The sequence below is a fragment of the Scyliorhinus torazame genome, chromosome 14 (assembly GCF_047496885.1).
Source record: "Scyliorhinus torazame isolate Kashiwa2021f chromosome 14, sScyTor2.1, whole genome shotgun sequence".
NCBI classification, from domain to species: Eukaryota; Metazoa; Chordata; class Chondrichthyes; order Carcharhiniformes; family Scyliorhinidae; genus Scyliorhinus; species Scyliorhinus torazame.
Genome location: NC_092720.1, coordinates 76709144 through 76726975, shown reverse-complemented (window position 1 = coordinate 76726975; position 17832 = coordinate 76709144). Strand labels below are relative to the sequence as shown.

Genomic DNA, 17832 nt, shown 5'->3' with positions numbered 1-17832 from the left:
TCCACTCCACCATTCAATCATGGCTGATTTCAACTCCATTTACCCGCTCTCTCTGCATAGCCCTTAATTCCTCGAGAAATCAAAAATCTATCAACTTCTGTCTTAAAGACACTCAACGTCCCGGCCTCCACCGCCCTCTGTGGCAATGAATTCCACAGACCCACCATTCTCTGGCTGAAGAAATTTCTCCTCATCTCTTTTCTAAAGTGACTCCCTTTTATTCTAAGGCTGTGCCCCCGGGTCCGAGTCTCCCCTGCTAATGGAAACAACTTCCCTACATCCACCCTATCTAAGCCATTCATTATCTTGTAAGTTTCTATTAGATCTCCCCTCAACCTCCTAAACTCCAGTGAATATAATCCCAGGATCCTCAGACGTTCATCGTATGTTAGGCCTACCATTCCTGGGATCATCCGTGTGAATCTCCGCTGGACCCGCTCCAGTGCCAGTATGGCCTTCCTGAGGTGTGGGGCCCAAAATTGCTCACAGTATTCTAAATGGGGCCTAACTAATGCTTTATAAAGCTTCAGAAGTACATCCCTGCTTTTATATTCCAAGCCTCTTGAGATAAATGACAACATTGCATTTGCTTTCTTAATTACGGACTCAACCTGCAAGTTTACCTTTAGAGAATCCTGGACTAGGACTCCCAAGTCCCTTTGCACTTCAGCATTATGAATTTTGTCACCGTTTAGAAAATAGTCCACGCCTCTATTCTTTTTTCCAAAGTGCAAGACCTCGCACTTGCCCACGTTGAATTTCATCAGCCATTTCTTGGACCACTCTCCTAAACTGTCTAAATCTTTCTGCAGCCTCCCCACCTCCTCCATACTACCTGCCCCTCCACCTATCTTTGTATCATCGGCAAACTTATGCCCTCAGAATGCCCTCAGTCCCGTCATCTAGATCGTTAATATATAAAGAGAACAGCTGTGGCCCCAACACTGAACCCTGCGGGACACCACTCATCACCGGTTGCCATTCCGAAAAAGAACCTTTTATCCCAACTCTCTGCCTTCTGCCTGACAGCCAATCGTCAATCCATGTTAGTACCTTGCCTCGAATACCATGGGCCCTTATTTTACTCAGCAGTCTCCCGTGAGGCACCTTATCAAAGGCCTTTTGGAAGTCAAGATAGATAACATCCATTGGCTCTCCTTGGTCTAACCTATTTGTTATCTCTTCAAAGAACTCTAACAGGTTTGTCCCCTTACTAAATCCATGCTGACTTGTCCTAATCCGACCCTGCACTTCCAAGAATTTAGAAATCTCATCCTTAACAATGTATTCTAGAATCTTGCCAACAACCGAGGTTAGGCTAATTGGCCTATAATTTTCCATCTTTTTCCTTGTTCCCTTCTTGAACAGGGGGGTTACAACAGCGATTTTCCAATCCTCTGGGACTTTCCCTGACTCCAGTGACTTTTGAAAGATCATAACTAACGCCTCCACTATTTCTTCAGCTATCTCCTTTAGAACTCTAGGATGTAGCCCACCTGGGCCCGGAGATTTATCAATTTTTAGACCTCTTAGTTTCTCTAGCACTTTCTCCTTTGTGATGGCTACCATATTCAACTCTGCCCCCTGACTCTCCGGAATTGTTGGGATATTACTCATGTCTTCTACTGTGAAGACTGACGCAAAGTACTTATTCAGTTCCTCAGCTATTTCCTTGTCTCCCATCACAAAATTACCAGCGTCATTTTGGAGCGGCCCAATGTCAACTTTTGCCTCCCGTTTGTTTTTAATGTATTTAAAGAAACTTTTACTATTATTCCTAATGTTACTGGCTAGCCTACCTTCAAATATGATCCTCTCTTTCCTTATCTCTCTTTTTGTTATCCTCTGTTTGTTTTTGTAGCCTTCCCAATCTTCTGAATTCCCACTACTCTTCGCCACATTATAGGCTTTCTCTTTTGCTTTGATGCATTCCCTAACTTCCTTTGTCAGCCATGGCTGCCTAATCCACCCTCTGATAACCTTTCTTTTCTTTGGGATGAACCTCTGTACTGTGTCGTCAATTACTCCCTGAAACTCCTGCCATTGCTGTTCTACTGTCTTTCCCGCTAGGCTCTGCTCCCAGTCGATTTTCGTCAGTTCCTCCCTCATGCCCCTGTAGTTAGCTTTATTTAACTGTAACACCTTTACATCTGATTCTACCTTCTTTCTTTCAAATTGGAGATTGAATTCGACCATATTATGATCACTGCCTCCTAAGTGCTCCCTTACTTTAAGATCTTTAATCAAGTCCGGCTCATTACATAACACTAAGTCCAGAATGGCCTGTTCCCTCGTGGGCTCCATCACAAGCTGTTCCAAAAAGCCCTCCTGTAAACATTCAATGAATTCCCTTTCCTTGGGTCCACTGGCAGCATTATTTACCCAGTCCACCTGCATATTAAAGTCCCCCATGATCACTGTGACCTTGCCTTTCTGACATGCACTTTCTATTTTGTGGTGCATTTTGTGCCCCGGTCCTGACCACTGTTAGGAGGCCTGTACATAACTCCCATTATGGTTTTTTTGCCTTTCTGGTTCCTCAACTCTACCCACACAGACTCCACATCATCTGACCCTATGTCGTTTAGTGCTCTTGATTTAATTTCATTCCTAATTAACAAGGCAACCCCGCCCCCTCTGCCCACCTCTCTGTCTTTTCGATAGGTTGTGAATCCCTGGATGTTTAAATGCCAGTCCTGAACCCCCTGCAACCATGTCTCTGTGATGCCTACCACATCATACCTGCCAGTCACAATCTGGGCCACAAGCTCATCTACCTTGTTCCGTACACTGCGCGCATTTAAATATAGCACCTTTAATTCTCTGTGGTTCGTCCCTTTTTGTTTTTTTCATGTGGTGGACCTTGGTTTACTGAGCCTTTCCATACACTGTGTCATATTTTGTGGGATAGGGACTATCGTAACCACTCTTGAGTTTTGTCTGTTTGTGTTTTTTTGTATTCCTAAGCAGCTACGCTCCCCGCTGATTACTTCACCTCTTGGTTCCCTGACTTTCCCTTCCCCCCCAATCTTTAGTTTAAAGTCCTATTGACCACCCTATTTACTCTTTTCGCCAGAACACTGGTCCCAGCTCGGTTCAGGTGGAGACCATCCCAACGTATAGGTCCCCCCTGTCCCAAAACTGATGCCAGTGTCCCATGAAAAGGAACCCCTCATTCCCACACCATTCTTTCAGCCACGTGTTAACGTCCCTTATTCTTGCCTCCCTATGCCAATTTGCACCTGGCTCGGGCAGTAATCCGGAGATTATGACCCTTGAGGACCTTTTTAAATTTGAATCCTAGCTCTTTATAATCTCTAAACAGGTCCTCTTTCCTAGACTTGCCTATGTTGTTGGTACCGACATGGACCACAACAACTGGATCCTCCCCCTCCCTCTCCAGTATCCTTTCAAGCCGGTCAGAGATGTCCCGCACCCTAGCACCGGGCAGGCAACATACCATGCGGGACTCTTTATCCTGCTCACAAAGGATACTATCTATCCCCCTGATAATAGAATCCCCTACAACTACAACTTGCCTATTTACTCCCTCCCCTTGAATGGCCTGCTGAACCATGGTGCCTTGGTCAGCTGACTCATCCTTCCTGCAACCCTGTTCGCCATCCACACAGGGAGCAAGTGCCTCATACCTGGTGGACAGAGTCAAGGGCTGAGGCTCCTGAGTTCCTGACTGCTGGTTCCCTTTACCTGCCTGAGTTGCAGTCACACCCTGCTGTCCCTGGCCACTGGCAGGATTTAAACTACTTACTCTGACAGGTGTGACTGCCTCCTGAAACACAGTGTCCAGGTAAGTCTCCCCGTCCCGGATGTGCCTCAGTGTTTGAAGCTCAGACTCCAGCTCATCAACTCTGAGCCGGAGCTCTTCGAGCAGCCAACACTTACTGCAGATGTGGTCGCTGCAGCTCTCAATGGGATCTGCCAGCTCCCACATCAAGCAGCTCAAGCACATCACCTGACCAGCCATCACTAATTAATTCATTAGTTTATTTTAAGTTTATGGTGGGGGCAGCTTCAGCCAATCAGACACTACCCTGCACTTTTAACTGAAAAACAGCACAATTAGATTAACCACTTACCTTTCCTGGTTACCTTACTGCACCAAACTACCAAATTCTCACTGTCTGTATCTCTCTCACTCCGGCTGTATCTCCTTGACCTGCGCAATGCTAATAATATAATATAATAATGCTAATAATAATATAATATGGCACTTACCTCACACCAATGGATCTTATTATTAGGTTAGAGGAGGAGGGTGGGTGGGAGACACTACACGTGTAGTGTCTCGGGTGTCCTTTTCACCAGAATTTATTGGTTGGGGGGAGGGGGGGGCCTTCCCAGAAGTCCGCGGGTCGAAAAAAATAAAACAGAAAAGTGTTTTTTAAAGGAAAAACTTACCTCCCAGAAATGCCTTGCGCACCGCTCCCGCCGAAATCCAACGGCCTGCTCCTGTGAAGGTAAGTGTTTTTTAAAGGAAAAACTTACCTCCCAGAAATGCCTTGCGCACCGCTCCCGCCGAAATCCAACGGCCTGCTCCTGTGAAGGTAAGTGTTTTTTAAAGGAAAAACTTACCTCCCAGAAATGCCTTGCGCACCGCTCCCGCCGAAATCCAACGGCCTGCTCCTGTGAAGGTAAGTGTTTTTTAAAGGAAAAACAGCGTTCCGCAGCAATCAGTGCTGGGACCTTTGCTGTTTGTAGTATATATAAATCATTTGGAGGAAAATGTAACTGGTCTGATTAGTAAGTCAGCAGACGACACAAAGGTTAGTGGAATTGCGGATAGTGATGAGAACTTTCAGAGGATACAGCAGGAATTAGATTATTTGGAGACTTGGGCGGAGAGATGGCAGATGGAGTTGTATCCGGACAAATGTGAGGTAATGCTTCAAAGAGAAGAATACAATATGTACCTTTGTGCACCTAAACAGGCCTCAGGTGACTGCCAGATAACTGCCTCTCAGCAATTATGGTGGGGGCAGCTTCAGCCAATCAGGCACTAATCTACACACTGCACTTTTAACTGAAAAACAACAGAATTAGATTCATCACTTACCTTTCCTGGTTACCTCACTGCACCAAATTACCAAGTTTCAAATTTTCACTCTGTCTGTGTCTCACTCACTCAGGCTGTGTCTCTTTGACCTGCTCAAGTATGAAGTTGCTGTGAAAAGCCCCTAGTTGCCACATTCCGGCACCTGTTCGGGTAAGCTGGTACGGGAATTGAACCCGTGCTGCTGGCCTTGTTCTGCATCACAAACCAGCTGTCTAGCCTACTGAGCTTTTACAAAGGCTTCCTGGTTATAGCACTGATAATTTGCACTCGCTTCTTTGTCTAATGATAGGCTCTGACAGTACTTGTTTTAAAAGTTCGCATTCACTACTTTACAGGTGATTTCTACTACTTTGAACATCACTTTCACTGTTTTTGGAGGTGGCGTTCACAACTAAGTAGGCTTCTGTAACCAATCTCATCTTGCCATCCATGATGCATTAGATCAGAATATGTGCCACCTTTATTGTTTTAGCTTGTGCCTCAGCTGATGACCAAGTTCACCAGATTGATTCCAGGGATGAAAGGGTTGATGTATGAGGAGAGATTAAATTGTTTGGGTTGTACACGCTGAAGTTCAGAAGGATGAGGGGGTTCTGATCGAGGTACATAAAATACCAAAGGGGATTGATAAAGGAAATGCTGACCAAATGTTCACCGTTGTAGGGAAATCTAGAACAAGAGTTCACAGATATAGGTTGAGAAGTGGTAGATTTAGAACTGAGATGAGGAAGAACTACTTCTTTCAGAGAATGGTGAATTTGTGGAACTCGCTGTCCCTCAGTGTGGTGGAATCTGAGTTATTAAATGGTTTTAAGAAGGAGACTGGTGTATCTGATTTTTGAAAAAGTGGCTTAAAGGGATATAGGGAACAGGCAGGGTGGTGAATTTGAGACCAGGAAGAGATATTGGCTATGATCTGATTGAATGGCGGAGGGAACTCGAAAGGCTGAATTGCCTACCTCTGCTCTTAATTCCTATGTTTCTAGGTTGACCAGCATCAACTCTGCACCAGCAGTGCAGGAAGACCACCAGCAGAAGGGGAATCTCCACCATTGAGCAAGATAAGTGGAGAGGTAGAGTTTGCGGGCGGTGATAGCACAAGATAGGGTGTACAGGCAGAAGATCACCTCCCTCGACATGTTTGGACATGTGCAGCCTGTTGGACCTGGTTGCCCTTTCTTTCCCACTCACTCTAAAGTGGCCATCACCCTGAAGCTCTCTGCCTCAGATTTATTCTGAGGATCTGTGGAAGATATTTACAGCATTTCAGTCAGCAGCCCAGATTGGATTACACAGGCCGACTACCACCTTCTCAAAAGCAACTAGCGATGAACACATCCCATAGAAGAACAAAAGAAACAAGGTGACCAATGCTATTTTTACTAACACCAGCAATTGTGTACACTTTGCCATTGATAATTAATGTCTGTCATACTGATGGGTGCTGAGGTTTGTGTCTCTGGCTGGTTTCTAACATATGTAAACTGCACATCTGGCAATCGAGCACCCATAGATCACTCGGGAGTATTGCTGAACTGTAGGGTCCACCACTTTATCAATGTCTACAGCCATTAAAGGTTATTTATGTAGGTGTGTACATGATTTCAGGGATGTTGCCATGATGTGTTATTTCTGTGCCAATCCACCCTTACTGAGTTCTTTGCATCTTGGAACAAATTTGTCAGCTGGCTGCCTGGCAATGAGGGCTACCCTCTTAAAACATAACTAATAATACCCAAGTGGCTCCCAATCAATGAGATCCAAGAGCACTCCAATCAAGTCATATGATGACAAAATGTGTCATTAAACATGCTGAAAATATGCTTCAGATGTTTAAGAGATCTGGAGGTGCCTTTATTATGCAGCAACCAGTGTCTACAGAATGATCATGAAGTGCTGCATTCTGCACAGATGTGAGGATTGATTGACTTTGAGCAATGCACATATCACAATGTCTCCTCACTGGTGCACGCTGCTGCCTGGGATGCCCTCACAGTGGTGAGATTCAGTTAGCTTGCACCAATGCTCCTCCCCCAACACATGGCTGTCAATAAACTGTCCATTTCACAGGCACCCCTTGCTCTGCTTTAAATCTTGTCTTGTCATTCATCACAAGTGAAGAAGTCACTTGCCAGGTGTGGTGTTCTTTGTGTTTCTTATTATCAGGATGGATGTTGTAGTGTTCACAAAGACCACAGAAGCTAAGTTCATTAACATAGCTAACATTTATTCGCACTACTTATTAAAGCTCGACTACTTACTCCTATAGTAAACAATAATCTAGTAATCTACAATCTACACTCCTACTAATTTGTCTCTGCACTCTATCTATAACTGTAGTCAACACTCTCTCACTGTTCCTCTCCAGCCTTCTTCCAGAAGCCTGTGAGTCAGTGCTTTATATAGTTCTGCATCTAGCTCCATCTAGTGGTTAATTATAATATGACATTAACCCTTTGTATTCTGAATATTTTACATAATGTCACACCAGGCAGATGCACGAATGAGCAAGGTGGGAAAGTGATATCAGCAAATAATATTTAGATTGTTCATAATTGAACAGAAACGTAATGCTCTTACATTGTGTAACATACCCAAGTACATATTGTGCAACTATAAATCTTTACTCTTCCTTTTTCTGCTGTACTTACATGATGCTGCAGCCGCAGTGGCTTCAGCTGAGGTAGAGGCAGGTTACTCAGACCCTTATAACTGAGATCCTCTTGGCTGATCTCCAGAATGCTTCACTGCTTCACCTACACCACTGCATGGGCAGATTTGATCAATGAGACACAAGGTTGTATGTGGGCCACAATCTGAGGAAATGGCTGAATGGGTGAGAGGTGGAGAAACATTGAGATGAGTCTCCACTTCCATGTCCTTTGCCATAATCCCTCTCAAAGTACAATGTGGAAGATTGAAGACATTAATTAAAACTGGCATGGTAAGAATGTTTTAACATTATGCATATGATTGCATTTTGTGGCTGACATAAGGCAATATGAGTCTGTGTATGCTGTATGGCTGTCTGATATTCTGTCAACAAGTAGCTCGGAGGCCCTCATGCCCCTGATGGCCAGGCATGCTGAGAATATATTTAGCTCCTCTGCTGCCTTCTCTGGAGCTGTCAAGTTTCCAGATGGCTATATGACAACCTCCAGTTCACTACTTCTCTCTTGCATTCTGTGCTTTCCTCTCTGACAAGGAGGGAAAGAAGAGACCTCGGAAATGTATGGATGGATGAACACAGTTATTGAGGGTGACAATGAAGGAGAGACATGGCATTGAATAAAGGGAAGGCTGAGTAGTTAGGCAGATGGGGATGTGAGGAAGTACATGCAAAGTAAGTTGTTTTGAGGAGTTATGTGGAGGCATACGCTGGGGGACTCAAAATGAGGGAGTTGGTGTGATATGCACAGAAATATGTAGTTAAATGTGCCATTGTACTCACTTTTTCTGCCCTGATTCAGGCATTATACTGCTGTGGCTCTGTATCCAGGAATGTAGCAGCACATTCGTACTGCTCACCCCCTCAACTTTCTCCAACCACCCTTTCTTGCCCGCTTTCACAGACTTCTCCCTCCAAATGGCAGGGAAGGGTATCTCCCTGTGGGCTGGATCCTGACAGACTGTATCGTCAAGTCGAGGGAGCACTGTAAAGTGATGCACAGACTAGCTTTGTCCACTCCACAATCCATCAACGATCATCTTTGCAGTGCCTCTTAAATAGTTGAGCTGAAATCGAGTCATGCGTATCATATTCATGCCTGTTCACACTAATTGGTTTAGAAGTCAGGTGCAAATTCAGTGTTAGGTTAGAAAACCACTGACAGACATGCTGCATTTATTCCTGATGTCCACATGCTTGCACAGCATCGTATTAAAGTTCCTAGCAGCACCACCCCAAACAACCTCTATATCTGGAACTAATAATTGTCCACCTCATCTGTCATCTCATATCATTAAGATGTTTACACTTATTATCCTCTGCTTTTTCCCTTTTCCCCCTTTTATTTTTGCTGTTAGATTTTTGATCCATGGATGATTTATGGACATGTGTCTTTAAGGCAGCCTATATATTAAAATCAAGCAGAGAAGGATCCAGAAAGTTGTGCTGATTTAAATTGATGATTACAGACTGACCAGCATCATGATGACTCGGTCTGATTGATGCCAATGAATTGGCCCAAAAGGCTGTGTTCTGCCCAGTGACAGGTGGTGTTTGGATCTGATCCCACTGGAATGTTTTCGGAGTCACCAGGGTTCCAGTTTAGTTCCACTTTTGATTCTAGTAGCCTAGATGGAGTGATCTAACTGGCTCTCTCCAAAACAAACTAACCAAACTCTCTTCAGAAGGTCACTGTGAGGGCTGACTCTCTCTCCAGAAAGTCTGGTCACCATTCTCTAGAGGCTGCAGATGCCTGAAGTCAAACTATGAGCTGGAACTATGAGCGAGGCTTGATGTGCAATCATGTTCTCTCCAGAAAAGTATATACCTGTATGTGAACCTTGAGCTGAAGGCCCCGTTTCATAAAAACTGAAGTGTCTCTCCAGAAAGCCTGCAGCCTGTGAGTACTGCATTGTCTCTCTAAGCTACAAGGACCCTGAATGAATGACTCTGTAAAGAAGATCACTACCAGCTGTAAACCGGTGACTATAATCAGCAAGTGTGCCAATGAACCACCATTGGAAACAAAGACTCTTATCCTTTGACTTTCATCCTTATTATTTTGCCTCTTCCCCCCCCCCCCCTCCCCCCCCAGCCCCCTCCCCACCAGACCCCCCCCCCCTCCCCCCCCCAGCCCCTGTGTCTGACTGCCTTTTGTGAGTAGAAGGTGGGACAGTTAAAATGGGTAGTAGGTTGACGTTAACCAGTTGTATTCACTATGTTTTTAATATAGTTCTTGTTGTAAATATACATTGATTGTGATTAAACTTTCAAACCTGATGACTGTAATTATTGGGCAACCAAGGGCCAAAGACTTCGGGAATTTGTACAGGAATTATTGGTTCATTCTCTTGTGTTATGACTCCGGGGCACGTGGGGCTGGACTTGGCCATGTTCTTGCCCAGGGTGGTGTAACACTAATATATATATATAGGACTATAGATTCGAAGAGCAGAGTTTTCCTGAATATCGGCAAAGGCAGATCGTGGGCAAGAATAGCGGTGTTGGAACTGTCGACACCAATGGTAGCTTTCTCTGCCATATCATTGAGAATATTGGAAAAAAATAGCAAGGGGCTGGTCCCACAACACAGCCCACCCCTGCCAGCATCTTAGTCTTTGAAAGATCGGGATGCCATTTTGGATTTGGACCGAAGTTTGTGGCATGGGTGCATTTATTATATACAGCCCCAGTGGCACGTGTTGCCACGAACGGAATAAGTTCACAAAGTTTTGAGCCATACAGAGGTACGAGACTGTCGCCTTTGCTATTTGCGTTGACGATTGAATGGTTGGTGATGGTCCTTCGGGGGTCTATCAGGTGGAGGAGGTGTGGAGAACATTGGGTATTGCTATATGCGGACGGCCTGCTGTTGTTTGTGCCAGACCTGCTTAAGAGCATGGGCAGGATCATGGGAATGCTGGAGAGATTTGGGACCTTCTCAGGATATAGATTAAGTGTTCCTCCTGCGGGAAGCTCGAGGTGAGGGACACCGTCAGTGGCCCTGCTGAGTTTACCTGCGGGAAGTGCCCCCATCTCCAACTCCTCAAAGACCGTGTTAGGGAACTGGAGCTGGAGCTGGATGAACTGAGGATCATTCAGGAGGCAGAGTCGGTTATAGATAGAAGCTACAGGGATGCAGTTACTCCTAAGAATGAAGGTAGCTGGGTGATGTTTAAAAGGAGGGGGAAGAAGCAGTCAGTGCAGGGATCCCCTGTGGTTGTTGCCCTCAATAACAGGTATACCATTTTGGATACTGTTGGGAGGGAGCCAAGGTCCGTGATGTCTCTGATCGTATTTTCAGGATCCTTAAGGGGGAGGGGTAGCAGCCACAAGTCGTGGTACACATCGGTACCAACGACATAGGTAGTGTCATGTGAGAGTACTTCTAAGACATGGTTGTTTAAGCAATGTACCTTTAAGAAAACAGTGATGTCAGAGAATGGGTGGGGCTGAGCTTTCGGTCAGCCATTTTAGTTTCAGTTTAGAAAGCAGTTTGTGTCTGTGTGTTTCCAGAGAGCTGCAAGTTTGAAAAGAGCTTGGGAGCTGGATCTCTGACATGAAATACTATCTCTGGATCATTTGGGTGATTTAAAGTAAAGCATTTAACCCGATGTGATTTTGTTTAAAGGTGTTAAGTCTCTTGGAAGTTTGATGGAACATTTTAAGGAAGTATTTACTGTTACAATATTTTCTGAGTTATCTTTGAAGTAAGGGGTGTTAAGAGATACAATGTTTATTTAAGATGTTAAGTTGAGTTCATGGAATAAACAGTGTTTTGTGTTTAAAAACCCACGTGTCCGTAATTGTAATATCACACCTAGGGAAAAGCCAGGTGCTCCGAAAAGCAACAAATCCATTAATGGGAGAGGTTGGTTGAACTCCATGATACATTTTGGGCTTCTGAAAAGCCTCGCCCATAACAGTAGGAAAAGGGACAGGGATGTAAAACATGAATTCAGGGAGCTAGGGTGAAAGCTGAGAGCCAGGACAAACTGTGTTGTCATCTCTGGTTTGCTGCCAGTGCCACATGCTAGCGACGTGAGGAACAGGGGGAAGAGTGCACTTAAATACATGGCTACAGGGATGGTGTAGGAGGGAGGGTTTCAGTTACTTGGATAATTGGAACACATTCTGGGGAAGGTGGGACCTGTACAAACTGGACGGGTTACGCCTGACCCAGAGGGGCACCAATATCCTGGGAGGAAAATTTGCTACAGCTCTTCGGGGGGGTTTAAACTATTTTGGCAGGGGGGTGAGAAACTGATTTGTAGTCCAGGAGATAGCGTTGCTGGAATTCAGGAAGTTGAGGATAGTGCAGTACTGAGGAAGGTATCAAGGTCACAAGAGTGGACCTGCAGGCATGAAGGTGGTTTGAAGTGTGTCTACTTCAATGCGAGGAGCATCAGGAATAAGGTTGGTGAGCTTGAAGCATGGATTGGTACCTGGGTCTACGATGTTGTGGCCATTAAGGAGACGTGGATAGAACAGGGGCAGGAATGGTTGTTGGAGGTTCCAGTGTTTAGATGTTTCAATAAGATTAGGGAAGGTGGTAAAAGAGGTGGAGGAGTTGCATTGTTAATCAAGGATAGTATAATGGCTGCAAAAAGCCAGTTTGAGGAGGATCTGTCTACTGAGGTAGTGTGGGCTGAAGTTAGAAATAGGAAAGGAGCGGTCACTTTGTTAGGAGTTTTCTATAGGCCCCCAAACAGAGATGTGGAGGAAAAGCTTGCAATGCAGATTTTGGATAGGTGCGGTAGTCACAGGGTAGTTGTCATGGGTGACTTTAACTTTCCAAATATTGATTGGAACCACTATAATTCGAATAGTTTGGATGGGACTGTTTTTATCCAGTGTGTGCAGGAGGGTTTCCTCACACAATATGTGATAGACCGACAAGAGGCGGATGGTACTGGGTAATGAACCGGGCCAAGTGTTAGATTTGGTTGTGGGAGAGCACTTTGGACCACAATTCGGTGACTTACATTATAGCAATGGAGAGGGATAGGAACATACGGTAGGGTTAGGTTTATAACTGGGGGAAGGGTAATTACGATGCGATTAGGCAAGAATTGGGGAGCATAAGATGGAAACAGGAACTGTCAGGGATAGGCACAATTGAGATGTGGAACTTGTTCAAGGAGCAAATACTGTGTGTCCTTGACATGTATGTCCCTGTCAGGCAGGGAGGAAATGGTCGAGTGAGGGAACCATGGTTTACAAAAGAGGTTGAATGTCTTGTCAAGAGGAAGAAGGGGGATTATGTAAGGATGAGAAAACAAGGTTCAGTTAGGGCACTTGAGGGGTAAAAGATAGCTCAGAAGGATTTCAAGAAAGGGCTTAGGAGAGCTAGGATGGGGCATGAGAAGTCCTTGGCGGGCAGGATCAAGGAAAACCCCAAGGCTTTTTACACTTGTGTGAGGAATAAAAGAATGACCAAGGTGAAGTTAGGGCCAGTCAAGGACAGTAGTGGGAATGTGTGCACGGAGTCTGAAGATATAGGAGAGGCCCAAAATGAATACTTTGCTTCAGTGTTCACAAAGGAGAGGGGCCATGTTGTTGAGGAGGATAGTGCGATACAGGCTGGTAGGCTGGAGGAGGTAGATATTCGGAAGGAAGATGTGTTAGAAATTTTGAGAAGCCTGTGGATAGATAAGTCCTCGGGGCCTGTTGGGATATATTCTAGGATTCTTTGGGAGGCGAGGGATGAGATTGCAGAGCCTTTGGCTTTGATCTTTATGTCCTCACTGTCTACAGGAATAGTGACAGAAGACTGGAGAGAGGCGAATGTTGTCCCCTTGTTCAAGAAAGGGAATAGGTATAACCCTGGGAATTATAGGCCGGTTAGTCTCACTTCGGTCATAAGTAAATTATTGGAAAGGGTCCTGAGGGATAGGATTTATGATCATTTGGAAAGATACAGCTCAATCCAGTATAGTCAGCGCGGATTTGTGAGGGGTAAGTTTTGCCTCACAAGTTTGATTGTATTCTTTGAGGAGGTAACTAAGTACATAGGTGAAGGTAGAGCAGTTGATCTCGTATACATGGATTTTAGTAAGGCATTTGCTAAGGTGCCTCTTCGTCAGCTCATGCAGAAAGTAAGGAGGCATGGCATAGAGGGAGATTTGGCCGATTGGATCAGTAACTGGCTATCACATAGAAGACAGAGGGTGGTGGTAGATGGTAAATTTTCATCCTGGAGCCCAGTCACCAGCGGTGTACCACAGGGATCAGTGCTGGGTCCTCTGCTATTTGTGATTTTTATCAATGACTTGGATGATGGAGTTGAAGGTTGGGTTAGTAAATTTGCTGATGACACCAAGATTGGTGGAGTAGTGGATAATGTGGAGGGTTGTTGTAGGCTGCAAAGAGACATTGATAGGATGCAGAGCTGGGCTGAAAAGTGGCAGATGGAGTTTAACCCTGATAAGTGTGACGTGATTCATTTTGGTCGGACAAATTTGAATGCGGATTACAGGGTTAACGGCAGGTTTCTGAAGAATGTGGAGGAGCAGAGAGATCTTGGAGTACGTGTCCATTGATCTCTGAAAGTTGCCACCCAAATGGATAGAGCCGTGAAGAAAGCCTATCGTGTGTTAGCATTTATTAACAGGGGGATTGAGTTTAAGAGCCGTGAGGTTATGCTGCAACTGTACAAGACCTTGGTTAGACCACATTAGGAGTATTGTGTGCAGTTCTGGTCACCTCATTATAGGAAGGATGTGGAAGCATTGGAAAGGGTGCAAAGGAGATTTACCAGGATGCTGCCTGTATTGGAGGGTAGGTCGTATGAGGAAAGGTTGAGGGAGATAAGGCTTTTCTCATTGGAGCGAAGGAGGATGAGAGGTGACTTAATTGAGGTGTATAAGACAATGAAAGGGATAGATAGAGTGAATGTTCAGCAACTTTTTCCTCGGGTGGATGTGGCTGTTACAAGAGGGCATAACTATAAGGTTCATGGTGGAAGATATAGGAGGGATGTCAGAGGTAGGTTCTTTACTCAGGGGCATGGAATGCACTCTCAGCGATGGTAGTGGAGTCGGACACTTTAGGAACTTTCAAGCGGTTATTGGATAGGCATATGGAGTGCACTAGAATGATTGGGAGTAGGTTGATTTGATCTTGGTTTCAGAGTAGTTCGGCACAACATCGTGGGCTGAAGGGCCTGTACTGTGCTGTACAGTTCCATGTTCTATGGAAGAGCGAGACATTTCCGGTGAACGGGGTGGGGTTGAAGGCCAACCTAAATAGGTTGCTATTTAAAGTGCGCAGGAAAAGGTTTAGATACCTCGAGATACGGGTGACAAGGGAATGGGCCACAATGCATCAGTGGAACTTGATAACGCTGGTGGAAGAGATTAAGGGGGGACCTTAAGAGATGGGATACATTGTATTTGACGTTGGCAGGGAGAGTGCAGATCATAAAAATGAATGTGTTACCAAGGTTCTTACTTGTCTTCCAGGCCCTCCCGATCTTTCTCCTGAAGTCTTTCTTTCAGAAATTAGAGGCAACAATCGCGGGGTTTGTATGGGCGGGGAAGGTGCCGAGGGTAAAGAAGGCCCTGTTACAGAGGCAGAGACAGAAAGGGGGTGTTGGCACTCCCGAACCTGTTACACTATTACTGGGCAGTTAATGTGGAGAAGGAGAGGCGATGGTGGGGGGTGGAGGGAGCAGAGTGGGTTCGGTTGGAAGAGGAGTCCTGCAGGGGATCCAGCCTGAGAGCCTTGGTGACGGCCCCTCTGTCGTTTGCCCCAGGGAAGTACTCGGAGAATCCGCTGGTGCAATCGATGGTTAAGGTATGGAACCAACTAAGGAGGCACTTTAAATTGGAGGGGATATTGATTTTGACACCACTGTGTGGGAACCACAGGTTTAAGCCTGGAGAGATAGATGGGATGTATAGAAGATGGAGGGAGGTGGGACTGGAGACGGTGAGGGACCTGTACCTGGAAGGGCAATTTGTTTGTTTAGATGAGTTACGGGAAAGGTTTGAGCTCCCAAAAGGATGTGAGCTTAGGTATTTGCAGGTATGGGACTGTATAAAAACTGAGTGGAGGGTGTTTCCCAAGGTGCCTGGATATACTCTGCTGGAGCAATTGATACTCCCAGACGAGCCTGGAAAGACATTCTGTCTTCACTGTGTAAAGTTATGTACCTTTTCCTTGTATATTTGATGATTCAACTTCATCAATCTAAAATCTGTATCTATTATTGGAAGACAACTGCCAAGTGAGCTCCCCATTAAATATCCCTGAAGTTGAATGATCACAAAGCTATCAAGAAATAGCTGAATGTTTTCAAATATAGTTGAATGTAAAGCACTGGGGAAGCCTTACTGACTGAACAGCCCAGAGGCAGTAAAATCATTCTTGTCTGAAATCAACTAGCTTATCATCAGTTTTGGTTCACAACCTAATACTTCCTCATATTTAGCAGATCGTCAGTAAAATGAGATTGACCATTATAAATGTAGACAGAGATAATTGAATATTTTTAATATAGTGGCCCTGGTCCAGCTAGGTATCTGGTGCCATCATGGGTGGGATTATTCCTTCCTTCAGAGATGAGGTCCTTCAGAGACAAGGTGCCACACAAAAGGTTGTTGCATAAGATAAAGATGCATGGCATTAAGGGGAAAGTAGTAGCATGGATAGAGGATTGGTTAATTAATAGAAAGCAAAGAGTGGGGATTAATGGGTGTTTCTCTGGTTGGCAATCAGTAGCTAGCGGTGTCCCTCAGGGATCAGTGTTGGGCCCACAACTGTTCACAATTTACATAGATGGTTTGGAGTTGGGGACCAAGGGCAATGTGTCCAAGTTTGCAGACGACACTAAGATAAGTGGTAAAGCAAAAAGTGCAGAGGATACTGGAAGTCTGCAGAGGGATTTGGATAGGCTAAGTGAATGGGCTAGGGTCTGGCAGATGGAATACAATGTTGACAAATGTGAGGTTATCCATTTTGGTAGGAATAAAAGCAAAAGGGATTATTATTTAAATGACAAAATATTAAAACATGCTGCTGTGCAGAGAGACCTGGGTGTGCTAGTGCATGAGTCGCAGAACGTTGGTTTTCAGGTGCAACAGGTGATTAAGAAAGCAAATGGAATTTTGTCCTTCATTGCTAGAGGGATGGAGTTTAAGACTAGGGAGGTTCTGCTGCAATTGTATAAGGTGTTAGTGAGGCCACACCTGGGGTATTGTGTTCAGTTTTGGTCTCCTTACTTGAGAAAGGACGTACTGGCACTGGAGGGTGTGCAGAGGAGATTCACTAGGTTAATCCCAGAGCTGAAGGGGTTGGAGTACGAGGCGAGGTTGAGTAGACTGGGACTGTACTCGTTGGAACTTAGAAGGATGAGGGGGGATCTTATAGAAACATATAAGATTATGAAGGGAATAGGTAGGATAGATGCGGGCAGGTTGTTTCCACTGGCGGGTGAAAGCAGAACTAGGGGGCATAGCCTCAAAATAAGGGGAAGTAGATTTAGGACTGAGTTTAGGAGGAACTTCTTCACCCAAAGGGTTGTGAATCTATGGAATTCCTTGCCCAGTGAAGCAGTAGAGGCTCCTTCATTAAATGTTTTTAAGATAAAGATAGATAGTTTTTTGAAGAATAAAGGGATTAAGGGTTATGGTGTTCGGGCTGGAAAGTGGAGCTGAGTCCACAAAAGATCAGCCATGATCTCATTGAATGGTGGAGCAGGCTCGAGGGGCCAGATGGCCTACTCCTGCTCCTAGTTCTTATGTTCTTATGATCATTAGGGTCCCATGGGCTTGAGGTGGCTTCATGTCTGGTGTTAGAAGTTCAAAATTGTCTCACTCTCCACAGCATACTCCGAGGCATGACGCTTGGATCTATTGTTATGACCAGCCCCCAAAGTTATTAATCGGGCCAGATCCCTCGATTTGTCACCGTCTGGCTGGGATATCCCCGAATTGTTACAAACTTGGGAGGAAGGGTGACTGGCTCCGTATCTTTATTCAATTCACCCTCTGCTGGTAGCACCAAAGTTTTAATTTATCAAGGTTCTCTTCCCCATGGACACCCTCTCCAGACCCAATTGTTATCTTTAAAAAGGAGCTAATTTCAC

The 17832-nt window shown here is 45.0% G+C and overlaps 1 protein-coding gene across 5 annotated transcripts in view; it reads left to right on the top strand.

Annotated features, from left to right (window-relative positions):
• Window positions 1-17832, top strand: part of LOC140389824 (inactive N-acetylated-alpha-linked acidic dipeptidase-like protein 2) — a 1491575-nt gene that overhangs the window by 482444 nt on the left and 991299 nt on the right. The window contains exon 1 of one of the 5 annotated variants that reach the window (XM_072474377.1): window positions 6382-6437. The exons of the other annotated variants lie outside the window; for them this stretch is intronic. The gene's annotated coding sequence lies outside the window, so the exon portion shown is untranslated. Of the gene's footprint in view, window positions 1-6381; window positions 6438-17832 lie in introns of those variants that run through there. 5 annotated transcript variants of the gene reach the window in all.